The sequence below is a fragment of the Octopus bimaculoides genome, chromosome 9 (genome assembly GCF_046866305.1).
Source record: "Octopus bimaculoides isolate indiv1 chromosome 9, ASM4686630v1, whole genome shotgun sequence".
NCBI classification, from domain to species: Eukaryota; Metazoa; Mollusca; class Cephalopoda; order Octopoda; family Octopodidae; genus Octopus; species Octopus bimaculoides.
In genome coordinates, this window is record NC_142936.1 from 41,019,561 (window position 1) to 41,035,469 (window position 15,909).

Genomic DNA, 15,909 nt, shown 5'->3' on the forward strand with positions numbered 1-15,909 from the left:
TCATATAGTGTTAAGGGTTGGAATGTGCTGGTGGAATTGAAGGGAGAGTCAGTGCTTCAACTTCATATTGCAATAATAATGCCTCTCGTTGACATTGAGGCTTAATCTGATTGTAGAGTCAAAGGCCTTCGTAGAATACAAAATGGAGCAAATATATAAAAAGAAGAGCTTGAAGAATAAAAAAACTTAAGGAGCCATCTCAAATAAGAGAAAACAATGTAAGATACTAAAAGTAGAGGTGAAACGCAGTGGATTTGCAGCAATATATACAATCTCCAAACTTGTTGGCATCAGACGTAAGAGTGAGAAGAGAGCTGTGTCTCGTATACTACAGACGAAAGATGCGTCTGCATCATCATAGATATGGCAGATGTAGACAGAGGAGAAGTAAAACAAACTTTTTGGCTTTGTGGTATTATTCGTTACGGTTTATCCAGTGTAGTATTGTGTGTGAAACGATAACAAAAGAAACAAAACAGTGATTGGTTGTTGGTTATAGCAATAATACTCGGTACCGCTGAAGAAACGTTGTTGTGTCGATGTAGTGTTCTCCAGTCGACAATTAATGAATGGGATTATTCTATATATCAATTTCTATCTCAAATTCCAAACCACTCGTATATGTTTATGTAATACCAAACATCAAACATCAAAGCACACACATACACATGTTTGTATGACTATATGTATGTATGTATGTATGTATGTAGGCGTGTGTGTGTATGTATGTTTGTTTGTATGCATGCATATAAGTGTGGGAAGAAGCTTGCACCCACATGGGTTCAAATTTTTGTGACTAGATTTGGTAATATATATATATATATATATATATATATATATATATATATATATATATATATATATATATATATATATATATATATGTAGTTTGAAAAGATTTAAACTTGAGCAGGTAGAGGAGTAAATGTAAGGATAAGCAAGTCGATACACAAAAAATGTTAAAAGCATATAAAACAAAAGATGTACGTATGTTTACATATAAGAAGGTCCGACTTATACAGAATACAAATGACATCAGGAGTTAAAAGATTTGTATAAGAGATATCATTTCTATTCTGTACATTTTGTGTATTAAATGTATTTAATATTTTTATATATCGACTGGCGTAGCTCACATTTACTCCTATATAAATATATATATATATATGTGTGTGTGTGTGTGTGTGTGTGTGTGTGTGTGTGTGTGTGTGTGTGTGTGTGTGTGTGTGTCTTTGTGCCTATGTTTGACCCCACCACCACTTGACAACCGGTGTCGGTGTATATACATTCCCGCAAATTAGCAGTTCGGCAACACGATGATAGAATAAGTAGCTGGCTTAAGAAAAAAAAAACGTCCTATGGTTGATTCATTCGAGTAAAAATCCCCCAAGGCGACGTCCCACCATGGCCGCAGCTGAATGGTTGAAACAAGGAAAAACTAAAAGAAATAAAGTAGCAAGGATTTAGAAATTTTTCGTTAATTATCCGGGCACAGTTTAGCTTACCCGGGTAGGTTACAGTAGCGAGGAGAATAAACCCAAGAGATGGTAAAATCTAATAGAAAAGCTTGAAGTATGTTGTTGGTTGAGATTGTTGCAAGTATTTGAAAACTTTCTGTCACCAGCATTTCTAAAAGGTGTGGCTATTCCTGCGCACGTCTTCGACATCGAAAACTAATCATAAGCTTTGTCAAACACTTTGCTGTTAGACTCACATAAGTAGGTACAAATGAGAGAATACACTCAATACCTGCATGCTTACATACATACATATATACATACATACATACATATATACATACATACATACATACATATGTAAACACTATACCAAGAACCTTCTCGATGTTAGATTCTGCAATTTACATTGGAGCGTTAAACTGCATGTCGGTGTGCATGTGTATATGCAGACGGGTTTGTATATGGTATATACACGAATGTGCAGATCTCGAGACAGTTAGGTGTCCTTAATATTAGAATACATTGATTCCAATAAATTCTACAAATAATTAATCACATACGTATGTATGTGTGTGTGTGTGTGTGTGTGTGTGTGTGTGTGTGTGTGTGTGTGTGTGTGTGTGTGTATACATAAATAAAGGGTGCGGTGAATAAACTGTCGTCTAAATTACGCAAATATGACAATAACACTAACATCTCATTTTTAAAGATATATTTACCAAAATTGCATAAAACTATCTTCAAAAACTAAAGACTAAATTTATTCAATAAAGTCGTCATTGGCTTCAACCTAGGTCTCCAGACGACTTCGATATCTCCTACAACTCTTCTGGACGGTCGCTTTGCTTTAGCTGATGAATGTTGCTATAATCCTTGCCTTCAGTTCATCTTTGGTGTTTTGTTTGTCTCTCGCTCAACTGTGCCTCACACATAATAATCAAGGAGCTTGCAGTCTGGGTAGTTAGGTGGCCAGATATTAGGAGTGATGTGGTCCCCCAAATTGTCTGACAGCCACGACTGGGTTTTCCTGCTTGTGTGGCATGGTGCAGAGTCCTGTTGCCAGACATGGTTCTCCCGGCAGCCACTCTCTTGTCCCAGGGCAGATCTACCTCCTCCAAGCACTTGATGTATGCCTCCGTGTTGATTCTGAGGCCGCGTACGAAGTTGAATAGAGGAATAACGTCGCCATCATTAGTGATCACTCCAAACACCATGAAGATGTTGACTGGATGCTTGATTTTTATCACTTTCGGTACATGTCCTTAAATTGCAATGTCCTTAGATTGATACCCAAACACTGTGAAATGCTCGTATTGGAGTTTCCGGTGCAAATGTCAAGCAGTACAGCATATCGTTTCCAAATTATTGCCAGAGTGAATTGCGTCATGGTGGTGCATTTTTCACAGACGGTGCCCAACCGACCCTACTATATTGTGCAGTCGAGAAAATCGAAAACAAACAATGTGCATGCGCAAAATTCAAAACATAAAATGGTGACAGTTTACCCACCACTCCTTATATACACATATATATATATGCGCGCGTGTGCGTGTGTGTGTAATATATATGTGGGATTACAGTTTGACTGAACTCAACAAAGTTTAAAGTTCCATAGACGCGAAAACACGCCCATCTCACAAGCTGCTTGGAGGATAATGAGAGTTTCGAGAGAAATTCAAAATGGCTTTTTGGTATTCAGGCTTTTACTGGTTCGTTTAGGTCTCATAGTATTAATTCTGTCACCTGACCTGAACTGATGAATGGAGCCTTAAACACCTAGAAGTTATGTTGAATTTTCTGCTTCAAACATTTAATGAGATGGACATGTCCTACACAGACACGAAATTTTAAGTCACGTAGTGTTGAAAGCTAAAATTCCTACCACATGTGTTGAGTATCCATATATATTGGGTCATCCCATAAATTATGTTTCTGTTTTAATTTAAGATAAACAAAGTTCTTCATTAATCTAAAATATACTTTTCTTCACTTTCTACAATGCTCTTCCATCTATCTGGTAGACTTGCAAGGCCCCTCTCCCAAGCTTCATTTGTCCGTGATGAAAACTACTCCTCCACTACTGTTCTGACCTCGTCTACAGAATTCATATTTTTCCGTCCAAATGATTTTGAACACTACGGAATAAATGATAATCAGATGGGGCAATATCCGGCGAATATGGTGAGTGGGGCATCGTTTCCTATTCAAACTGCTCCAGCCTTTGGAATGTCATCCTCGCTGTACGTGATCGAGCATTATCCTGATGGAACAACACTTTTCGTCTTGAAACCAAAGATGGCCGTTTTTCTTCTTGTACTGTACTGACTTAAGCCACTCAAGATTCTCGCAGTAGATCTTAGTTATCGTTTGGTTTGGGTTTAAAAGTTCAAAATGGACTAAACCTTTCAGATCCTACCAACCAGATAACAACACGTTACGTTGGTGAAGACTTTCTTTAGCTTGAGCTGCCGGTGCTTCTCCTTTCCGTACTCACTGTCTTTGGTGCTTCACATTTTTATAGAAAACCCGTTTCTCGTCACCAGTCACTATTCGGTCGAAAAAGGGTTCATTCGTGAGACGTGACAGCACAGAACAGCACAGAACAGCAGACACTCACTCTCTGCTCGCGATTAGACTCGAAAAGTTTGTGAAGAACCCACTGACCCAATTTGCTGACTTTTCCGATGGCCTCCCAGTTGTCGATGGATGGTTGAATGACCAACTCCACCAGAGTGTGCAGGACGTCTCCGTCGATCTCTACAAATTTCCCAGGACGAGGCTCGTCTTTTAGATTGTAGTTTCCGGCTTGGAATTTCTGGAATCATTGTTGACACTGGTTTACGCTTAATGCCCGATCCCTATATGCTGCATTAATATTCCTTGCATTTTCCGTTGCATTATTGCGTTTATTGAAGGCATAAAGCGAAGTGTGCTAATATATGCTCTAGAGAGTGAATGTGTGGTGTTCTATGTTGTCATGTCTCCCTAATGAACTCTTTTGTGACCGAATAGTGACTGGTGACTGGTCACTTCCATTATAGCTTTGAAAAAAATAATTGTTAAAATCGATCTGCACTATTCAAAATTTGCACTAAGAATAAATACAGAGTAAAATTACTACCTGCTTTTATAGCAAGGTGATGCAGGTAGTTTATCTCGTCTTCCCCCGACTTTTAGTTCATGTGATTGAAAAAAATAATATTTGTGGGACGATCCAATATACATATATGTATATATATATATATATATCCAAAATTACAGATAAAAACTCAATTCAAATCAATTTATAAAAAAATAAAATTAAATTGAGCTTTATAGATTATAATATATAAAAATATATAGTTTTAGGGAAAAGAACCAAGTTTCAAGAACTCTTGCTTTATATTATACTCATTTATTGTGCTTTTGATTATTAATTTTTCTATATGTGATAGTGGATTTTCATTGATGAGTTCTTGAAACTTGGTTCTTTTCCCTAAAACTATATTTATATATATATATATATATATATATATATATATATATATGTGTGTGTGTGTGTGTGTGTGTGTGTGTGTGTGTGTGTGTGTGTGTGTGTGTGTGTGTGTGTGTTTGTGTGTGTGTGAGTGTGTGAGTGTATGTCTGTGTGTGTGTGTCTGTGTGTGTGTGTGTCTGTGTGTGTCTCTGTGTGTATTACGTACGTATTCCTTTGTCTTTGATATCCGAAATATATTTTGCAAATGTATTTATTTTCTTAACATATGTATTGTAATTGTTTTTAGTCTTGATCATTAAATACCGAGAAATTTCCCCTTAACAATGCAAAAACTTTTCCCTTTAAGAAGAAAGTGCTTGTTACAACTATGTTCGGTATTCATATTTTCTTTCAATTTTATTTCTATGAATTTCTTCATACCGTTTGCCTTTAAGTATCATGATTCTGCTGCGAAAGTTTTGGTGTTTATGTTGTGTAAATTTTTTCTTTCAAATTTCCAGAATTTTATTGCTGCTTTTGTCTCCTAATAATTTACTGTATTCACTAAATTTTAATTTTTTTTTTCTCAGATCCAAACGTTTGATGTTTCGAAATGTATAAATTTCAATTCATAATTTCCGGTTATATAAATTTCATTTTTTTAAAAAATATCAGTGAGAAAATCGTTTCAAGTATTTTTTTTCATTTGTCTTAAAAATTGCCGACTTCATAGCTAGGATTCCTTTTCAAATTTATAGATTCATGTGAATTCTTATCTATAAATCATCGCTATTGTTGAAGAAATGTAATACAAGGCATTGTTATAATTACCACTAACCTTTCAATTGTAATTTCAGGCCTTTTTGTATTTGCAATTTGGTTATTCGAAAATTTTAAATTTCAATTTATAACTTTCCGCTAGAGTCCGCATTTTTTTCTGTTTTCCTTTTTTTATTTCCTCTTTCTTTAACGCCTCAGGCTTCATGTTTAGGAATAAGCCAATGATTTGTTCAGTAAAGTTATATGACACTTGTACTCTTACATTTCACTGAAATACATTAACGAATATCAGGTATTCATGTCATAGTAAACTGCTACTGAAAGAAATAATGTACTGCAATTACCACGTTATATTTTATTTTAATCTGAAATAAGGTCGTCCTCCACAACTAGATGTTTGCTCATTTCACGTAATCAGACTGATCTACCATCGACAGATTTTTTAAGATTTCTGTTAATGATCAATCATTGTTATTTAGGGTTTATGTGGTGCTGTACTAAACTAAATCGAGCACGCTGATTCTGAATCTTAACTCAGAACTGCTGAAGCACGTCAGGATTTTGAGTTACGTATAGGATTATATATTAATACTATATTAGTATCAGGAATAGTTAAGTTCAAGGTAGATAATTATTATAATAGTATATTAGTGCTGTATATAGTATATTTATGTTCAAGGCAAATAGTATAATAAAATAATGGTACCTAGTATATTCATGTTAAGGGAATACTCACTTTATTTTTGATATGCTCAGTTCAGAAATGTTGCTGACACTTCCTCTTATGCTTATGCGTCGTGTCAGTCTCCTGTTGTAGGAACTAGCAGTAGTCACCCATTTTGTATGGATTGAACCGGCCTTGATACCTCGTTTCCATCTCAGATATGTCCTGGTGGAACCTTCCACCATGCTCGTCACTAACGGCACCAAGATTCGTTGGAAAAAAGATCGAGATGAGAATGCAAGAAATGCATTTTAAGGGACATTCAGCATCACATTCTTTCATACACTGTTAGCATGTTGTTTACTAAATCAGCATAGTTTTCAGCTGTATGATTTCTAAGAAAGTTCTGGACAACTAACACGAATGAATCCCATGCATGCTGTCATATCAAGTGGATTCAGTTTACCCCTGATTTTGTTATAAGACATCAATTCTCTGACCTCGGGTCGAATGAAAATGCCTTCTTTCAGTTTTGCGTCACTTTTCTTTGCACCAAATTTTACTCTTAAGTACTGGAAGCCACAATCATCGTTTGTCATTGCTTTTACGATGATTTTCATGAGTCCGAGTTTGATGTGAAGGGGTGGAAGGAAGATCTTTTTCGGGTCTACCAGTGGCATATGTTGCACATTGTATCGACCAACTATGCGCTCTTCTCTTTTAGGTCGGTACCTTACAGTGTAATGATTGCTGTCGTTGCAGCTGTTACAAATACACAAGAAACACCTATTTTTGGTATATCCCAGTTGCAGTCCTAAGAGAAGAGAAATCACCTTTAAATCACCACAAATATTCCACTTGTGAACTGAGTAATTAACTTATTTCAGAATGTGTTCCATCGATTCATAAGTTTCTTCCATACAAGCATGACCCACAGGAATGGAAGGTTTTCCATTACCATTATAAAACAACACAGCTTTGAGGCTAACCTTACTCGAGTCTATAAACAATCTTCATTCGTTAACCACATGCACGTTTCCTAGTTTTTGCATGAGTGCATTAATGTCAGTACAGAAACAAGCATTATTTTCTTGCTTGAAAAAGATAGATAAGCTTTCATGGCGAGTAGGGAAAATGGAAAATTTTGTACCTTACTGTAGGAGATTCCGTTGCTGTAGTCTGGATCCCAAAATTTCTACCTTCTTTGACGATGCTAGGTCTCTTACTAAATCATTCAAATCTTGATTAAATAAGCGCGGTTCATTATTTTTTAATTAACTATATATCCCTCGTCCATAGGAGAATCACGGGGTTCATCGTGTGACGTGTCAAAGTCTTCAAATGAATCATGTGAGAGGGGAACTAGGACAGGGTCCTTGAAGTTATGTGGGACCGCTTTTAAAGCCGACTTGCAATATACATACACAACTTTTGCTTTGATTTTCTCTGGAAAAACCACTAATATTAGTCATGAAAATGTAACAATTAGAGGCGTGATTGGTTGGCTATCACCATACCATTGGTACAACAAAAAGCATTCCCTTCGATTTTCCATTCCGCCATTGTGTACGCCCTTAGCAGCATACAGTGCAACATATATGAGGTGCCCACCTCTTGTCTTCGTCCCCAGCTTTACACTCGAGATAATATTTATAGGCAGTTTTTAATTTGTTGGCAATGTTCTTCTGCTGGTCATGCGGGGCAAATTTTCCACAGACATAACAAAAGTTGCCGCGGTGATTCACACAGCCTGTATTTTCATGATGTAACACAATGAACACAGTTAAAACAGTAATCACGTAGAGCGAAAGATATGGCAGCGCAAACAACCCTGAGAGTTACCAAGAACAAAATGACATATTTGGCGCTTGCACACAATACGTCAGCGCCATCTATTACTAAACTAAAAAATAAACTTTCTCATCGTTTGTTTTACTGCTGTTATTTCTTTAATTTTGAATTAAGACCGTTTCCATTTTAGCAAATTTTATAATACGGCCTTTATCTAGCCGAAAGTATAGTTATAATATTGCGTATGCACATAATTCAAAATCCTGACGTGCTAGAACAATTCTGATGGTGGATTCGGAACTAGCATCCTCGATTTAGTCTAAAATACATGCTTTTACCCCAGTAACAAAATCTTTGTTGGGAAATATATTTTCCGTTCTGCGCCGAAACATTCTCGGTTTTTGAATGGGTAACTGAATCGTAGATTGTGAACGCTATGCAGGTTCAGCACGCTGAATGTACGTACGTGCTTTCCAAAAAGGTTTAAGATAAATACTTGTACAGCTGGTAGGCTTAATCGACTCTTGTTTTTTAGGTATATTATAAATGCGCCATTTTCCAAACAAGGAAGGACACCAAGAAGTCATGCCTTAGGTGGGCTCAGTTCACTTAGAATGTGAGGAGCTAAAGGGCCGAAACACTTGCTTCAGTGTTCATCTGAAGATCTTTTTCGCCGTCCGCTCGCCATGAAGCATGTATCTAGTTCTTTGCTAACCAAATATTAAAACACAAAATCGATTTGAAATCAGATTTTACCCAGACAAGATTCTGTGACATTGTGTATTTCAGTAAATTGAATCGATTTCTCCCTTAACCTATAATTTATGGCGTTGTGCCTTATGTTAGAAATTAATATTATTTGGATATTTTGTTCAGGAGTTTATGAGTCACGTTTTATTCCAGTTCGCTTTGGTGTTTATTTCTCTCTCAGAAAAGCATTAATGTCATACAGTGTCATTTGTGTAAGAATCTTTCAGCAGCGTCCATGCGAATATGTAGCCTTTTGCCTTTACAGAAATTAGAACTACGGAAACAACAGAGATTGAGCTATATGCATTGCTACAATTAATAACATCCGTTTAGTTAATAAGCTGAAACGCAATAAGTGGACGTTACCTTTCAACCTTCAATTCAAGAACTGAATAGATTAAATCAAATATACCATAGCTCCAAATGCAGAGAATCTGGAAATCTTAAAATCAAATATTACCTTTCATTGACAAATTCAGAATTATCCGGAGACTCTAAGGTATGAACATTAGAAAGTGCTTCATATTAAAAGTATCATTCAATTTAAAGGATTATTAATCGAAATTGAAATAGAAGAAATTGATTCCCTATATGATGATATTTAAATCTACAGAATAGATTATACCTGCTCGTATACCTGACTTTAGAATTGATGATTCAACAATAAAAGAATGTGGATCTATAATAACACATCAGGTTATATTAGTTGCATTGAATCTGTTTCCCTGTTTCAATAATGGACTTTAAGAATTAAAACCTTGGAAGTATATTAAAGAAAAGTCAGCGAATAGGTACATGACTACTTAACCTGTATTCATCATTCTGTGTAAATCTTCTCTGATGAATTGAAATCTCAAGTAAAATGAAAACAATCAGATATATGCTTATACATACATATTGTGTGCGTGGGTGTGAGTACCTTTCTGTGTGTGTATGTGTGTGTATGTATGTGTGTGTAAGGAGGCGCAATAGCCCAAGGGTTAGGGCAGCGGACTCGCGGTAATAGGATCGCGGTTTCGATTCCCAGATTGGGCGTTGTGAGTGTTTATTGAGCGAAAACACCTAAAGCTCCACGAGTCTCCGGCAGGGGATGGTGGCGAACCCTGCTGTACTCTTTCACCACAACTTTCTCTCACTCTTACTTCCTGTTTCTGTTGTGCCTGTAATTCAAAGGGTCAGCCTTGTCACACTGTGTCACGCTGAATATCCCCGAGAACTACGTTAAGGGTACACGTGTCTGTGGAGTGCTCAGCCACTTGTACGTTAATTTCACGAGCAGGCTGTTCCGTTGATTGGATTAACTGGAACCCTCGACGTCGTTAGCGACGGTGTGCCAGCAACAGCAACGTATGTGTGTGTATGTGTATGTGCGCACGCGCTCAAGACTCATATTAATAGAGAAGGAAACAATTTGTGACACTGAAATGCGGCACTTCGATCAACAAACGTAGAGATAAGCCAAAGCGTTAGAAATTGAGGTTATTTCTTTATAATCAGGAGTGTCAATTATTTCCATTTTCAATGTGCAATATACAAATCTAAAATTAGACAAGGGAAGAAATCTTTTCAGATACAAAAAGGAAGTATATATCTAAAAGAAAATTAACATGCATATGATTAAATGAACTCAGGTAACTCAATCTATCCAAAGGCGATGAAGAGGGACAATAAATATTCAATATAGAAATGGTACTGTAAGAAAAAAAAACCGTTATGAATCTGAGATAAAACAAAGAGAGTCTATACCGAGCAAAATATGAATATTCTTCCTAGTTAATCTGAGTAAAAAAAATATTGAGAAGAGATTCCACATTCAAAAATCCTGAGGCAGAGAAAACGTTGACGATCACTAGCTCGTATCTCTGTCATTAGGTCACACTCGAAATTTAGAACATAATCACTTTTTTATTCAGTATCATGCATAGTTATGTAAAAGTTACTATATATAAATGCTGATTGAAATCACATTTAATGAGTCTGAAAATATGCAGAACATGAAATGTCTCAGTGATACCTGCCTACCCACCAACCTACATGTTGCATGTACGTACGTATGCATGTATGTATGTATGTATGCATGTATGTATATACGTACGTATGTATGTATGTATGTATGTATGTATGTATGTATGTATGTATGGAGACATACCTACACACACATACACAAACATGTTATGTATATATATATATATATACATAACATATGTTTGTGTATGTGTGTGTAGGTATGTCTCCATTCATACATGTATACATACATACGTACGTATATACATGCATACATACATACATACACATATATAAATATATATATAGAGAGAGAGAGAGAGAGAAAAAGAGAGAAGGAGAGTGAGAGAGGGTGAGAGTGAGAGAAAGAGAAACGCAGGAATAGAGAGCATAGAGAGAGGAAGTGCTTTAAACTTTATTGCCATCTCCTAAGTAAGTACTGTAATAATAAAATTATTAATGGAAAACTTGGGGGGGGGGGGGGGTAATGGCAATATCGATAAAGATATTAAATGTTTTAAAAAAAATTAGAATTTACTGCTAACATTAGATACGTTAGATATTATGTAAAGTTTATATTCGTAATGGCATTAAAAAGAAACATAAAAATAGATTAAAATAACAGGAGGAATAGAGGGCTAGCTGGGATGGACAATAGAGAATGATAAAAGTTAGAAGCTGATAGCAAATTAAAATAAATTTATAGTTTTCACTATATATTGAAGAAGTGAACTGTGTAGCTGGTGTATAGCTGCACATTAGTGTAATTTATGAGAGATTAGGGGTGAAAAGAAGGAAGAGAAAATAATAATTAGAAGAAGAAACAGAAGAACAGTAAAGAAAAATACAGATAACGAAGTAGGATAAGTGAGAAGGATTCAATAAATAATTTCTGGTGTTGAGTACCTAATAAGTCTGGCATAATTAGAATTGAAAATAAAAATATAAATTAGAAGAATGTTGCAGATATCTAGCGGTGATGCCAAAAATGTTGTGAGAAGAATATATGGATATTATAAAATAATTCTGAAGAAGTCAAGCGTAAGTTGAGTTAAGATTGTGAACTCATATACAATCCCTGAAAAGCTTTGCTCGTCCAACGTTAAATTCAGCTGTTGAAGTCACTGTCTGAACTTTCTACTAAGTCGTTACATTTTCAGAAACTTTTCGTAACCTATGCATATACACACATGCATACACACATTTGAGTGTGTGTGTATGTGTGTGTGGTGTATGTAGAAACCAGAGCACGAGTTCTTAGGTGCAATCCTGCGTAGATTCATGCGTGTAAGTCCTTAGGTGCAATTCTGCGTATATCCATGTGGATTTTAAGAAACTGATATAGTAGACATCCCAAGGAAAAAGACGCGAACAAATCGACGTCCAATAACAGAATGTATATACGCAGGATTTCACCTAAGGACTTACGCTCATGGATCTACGCAGGATTGCACCAAAAGACTGATGCTATGATTTTTACAACTTAGGAAAGTTGAACTATGAACTTTTCTTCTTCTTTTTTACTTCTTTCTTTCTATCTCCTTATTCTTTTGCTCCCTTCGTCTATGTCGTCATCTTATTAATATATACCATTCTCATTTTCCCTATTTTTCCCTATTTGTCTATGATGACGGAATATCGCATCCTCGGGGATATTCCAGATACAGTTGTAAGATTTCAAATTTATTCCTATAATAATATTGTATACGGCTTGAGATGTTTGCCTTGCCTTAATGCTTACTGTCCTGTTTAACAATTATATATATTTGTGTGTATCTGTGTGCAGGTTTATGTATATAATTATTATAAACTATGCGATTTTTCTTTCTTAGCAAAGTCCTCATTCTTGTATCATATGTAATACATTTATGTTTCAGACATTAATGGTTCTAGAGATATTAAGCAAAGCACAATCTTTGATTTCCACTGTGGCTGTTTTATTTGATTATCTACAATATTGATTTGTGATTCGCACACTTACATTAGCATATATTTTTGAATTTAGTGATATCCGTACTTTACAAAAGAATTATACGTAAAGGAATATTAAGTAAAGTTAAATTACAACAACTGTAATGCAAGATCATTTAAACTAATCATTATAAAACGTTTAATAGGACCCAAGTCCAATCATCTACTTTTCATAGATAATTTAATGCTCTTTCGCAAGAATGAGTCAAGATTCATTCACTGGTCACGACTGTTCACTGTTGCCGGCATGACATTGGGAAATGACATAGTTTGGCATTGTAAAGTGCGCTACTCTAACTATGAAGTGAAGGAGGCGTGTACGTAGTAGTGGAATTGAGTTACCCGAGGTAGAGACAATTGGTGATCCAGAGGAGAGTGAGTAAAAATATGTGGGCATTTTGGCACAGGACAAATTCTATGTGAGAAAATGAAAGGAAATCTGAAGGAAGTCTACTTAAAAAGGTTAGCGCTGCTACTGAAAATTAATTGAATGGAAAGAAGTGTATTACAGGTATCAAAGTTTGCGCTATGCTCGTTATTAGGTATAATACCGGCTATTTGGAATTGGAATAAACGAAGGATAGAGAATTTAGATAGATTAATGCTATAGAAAACTTCTGAATGGGGGTGAAGTTCCGTTGTGGATGAGGCATGGAAAAACAACATTAGCATTGAAGGATGTTTGATAGGGTAATGAAATGTCAATTATCTACCACTAACATGTTCACCAATCGTGTGGAATCTTTTGGCAGGAGTGACAGCTGATGAACTGTACAAATATTTAGATAATGAAACGTTACTACCAGATGAGCAGAAGCTAGGTGGACAGAAGATTAAGTGTTAAGAAGCAAGACGGTACTAAGAGACTGCAAAAGAGCCAAAAAAAAAAATTGCCAGGATAAATTACAAAACAAAAAATCCCAATGAGATGGTGTTTCACAGCTAGATAAGGAAATGAATGGAGATATTTGGAGTGGCAGAGAATGTACAAATATAGCTAAAAAGAAGTATAACAGCCAGGAAAGCGGGGATAACATCAACAGTAAAGTTACTTTGAACAGGGAAGACCAGAAAAGGAATACTGCAAGGTGATAATCTCTTACCACCCTTGCTTGTGATGATATCTTCTGTCGATGGTTTTGAGAGACTTTAAAACCGGATATGATTTGAGAAATAGAATGGGAATGGTTCACTACCTACTATGCATAGATGATTTATAGAAATAATGAAGATAAACTTGGCACAATAGTGAACAGAGTAATGATTTTCATGCGTGGGATTTTGAATCAATAATTGTCCAACTTTGATACTGGAGACGTGTGAAGGTAAAACAGAATGAAGGACTGTTAAACAATCAAGTAATGAAAAGTTTAGAAGTAAGTCAAGGATACATGTATTTGGGAATTTCGGAATCTCACACCATAAAAAGCAGAGCAAGGAAGGAACTAATTTCAAAGGAATACTTGACAGGCATCAAGCTGATGCTGAAATTTAAGTTGAAATCTGGAAGCATTGAAAACACAATAAACTTAAGGGCCATATTAATTATAATGTGGCCGGTCTTGTAAATATGATTATGACCGAAATTCTCGGAAAATAACGACAATGTAGCTTTGCATATAGGGTCAGATGTGTAGAAGCTGTACCCAAAACGCAAAAATGGAGGAAAGAGATTGATCTTTAAGAAAGATTGTGTGAACATGGAAGGGAAAAGTCCCAATAAGTATGTTAACGAAAGCACTAAAGAATTGATAACAGCATTGGGAACTATCCCTAAAGATCTGAACAGATGGATAGAGGAAATAAGCACAAGTTTCGTACAGCTCCAGAAAACCGTGTTATTAGGAACATAAAAAGACACTAAGGAGGGTTCCTGGCATCTACTTGTTGTAGCCCGATGTTAGGACTTTTGTTTTCTAACACTCTTATCTCTTGTGTGTATATGAAAATAATAATAATAATAATAATAATAATAATAATAATAATAATAATAATAATAATAATAATAATAATAACCCTTGGTGTAGTACCATGCAGTCGCTCTCATAGCGCCTGATTTTAACTGAATGGAAGTGGTACCATGTACACGTTTTGTCTTATTGTAAAAGATGGGCTACAACAAATGCTCAAAACCAGAGTTTGTCAGTTGCTTTACGTTAACGAGTGGATCATATCCCTCAGTGGCTGATGAAATGTGCATCTCTGATAACGAGCAAGGAAGCATCATAGCCATGTATTGAAAAGAATTCTTTGGAGTTTGAATAATTAACCTCTGAAAACATGAGTATTTTGTTCATCAACCTTAAACAACTCTTATTCAGGGACCTTTTGAGGGGGAAGGGCTACTCGAACTGAAGAAAATTCTAACTGAGCAACAGCTACAATGGTCATGCGCTGTTTATCTCGATATTTGATCACCATGTTACATACATAGTGCTGTGACGCATTTGATTGGTGTACCCTTATCAGACGGGTAGTCATTATGTGTACATTTGGTTTGGAATATATTAATGAGAAGAAGAAGAAGAAGAAGAAGAAGAAGAAGAAGAAGAAGAAGAAGAAGAAGAAGATGATAATGATGATGATGATGATGATGATGATGATGATGATCATCATCATCATCATCATCATCATCATCATCATCATCACCATCATGATACCATCTAAGAATCCCACGCATTAATGATGATGATGATGATGATCATGATGATCATGATGATGGTGGTGGTGGTGAGGATGACTTCTTCATTTGCCACAGGGACGTCGATGAAAGATTCATTATAAAAACTTTCAAATTACTGTGCAGGATTTTAAAAAATGGTGCGAAGAGGAAAACAAGAAAGAAGTGAGATGAGCATAGTGTACATAATATATGAAGACTCAAGTAACCGTCCCTCTTCCAGTTAGAGGCCTTCTTGGGATCCGATGGATTAAAGAACATGCTGATTAACAAAGATATATGTCCTTATCGAACATGCTGCAACGGCAAAAGTGTGAATTGGGATTTCAGCTACGTTAATGGATTTGAAGTGATA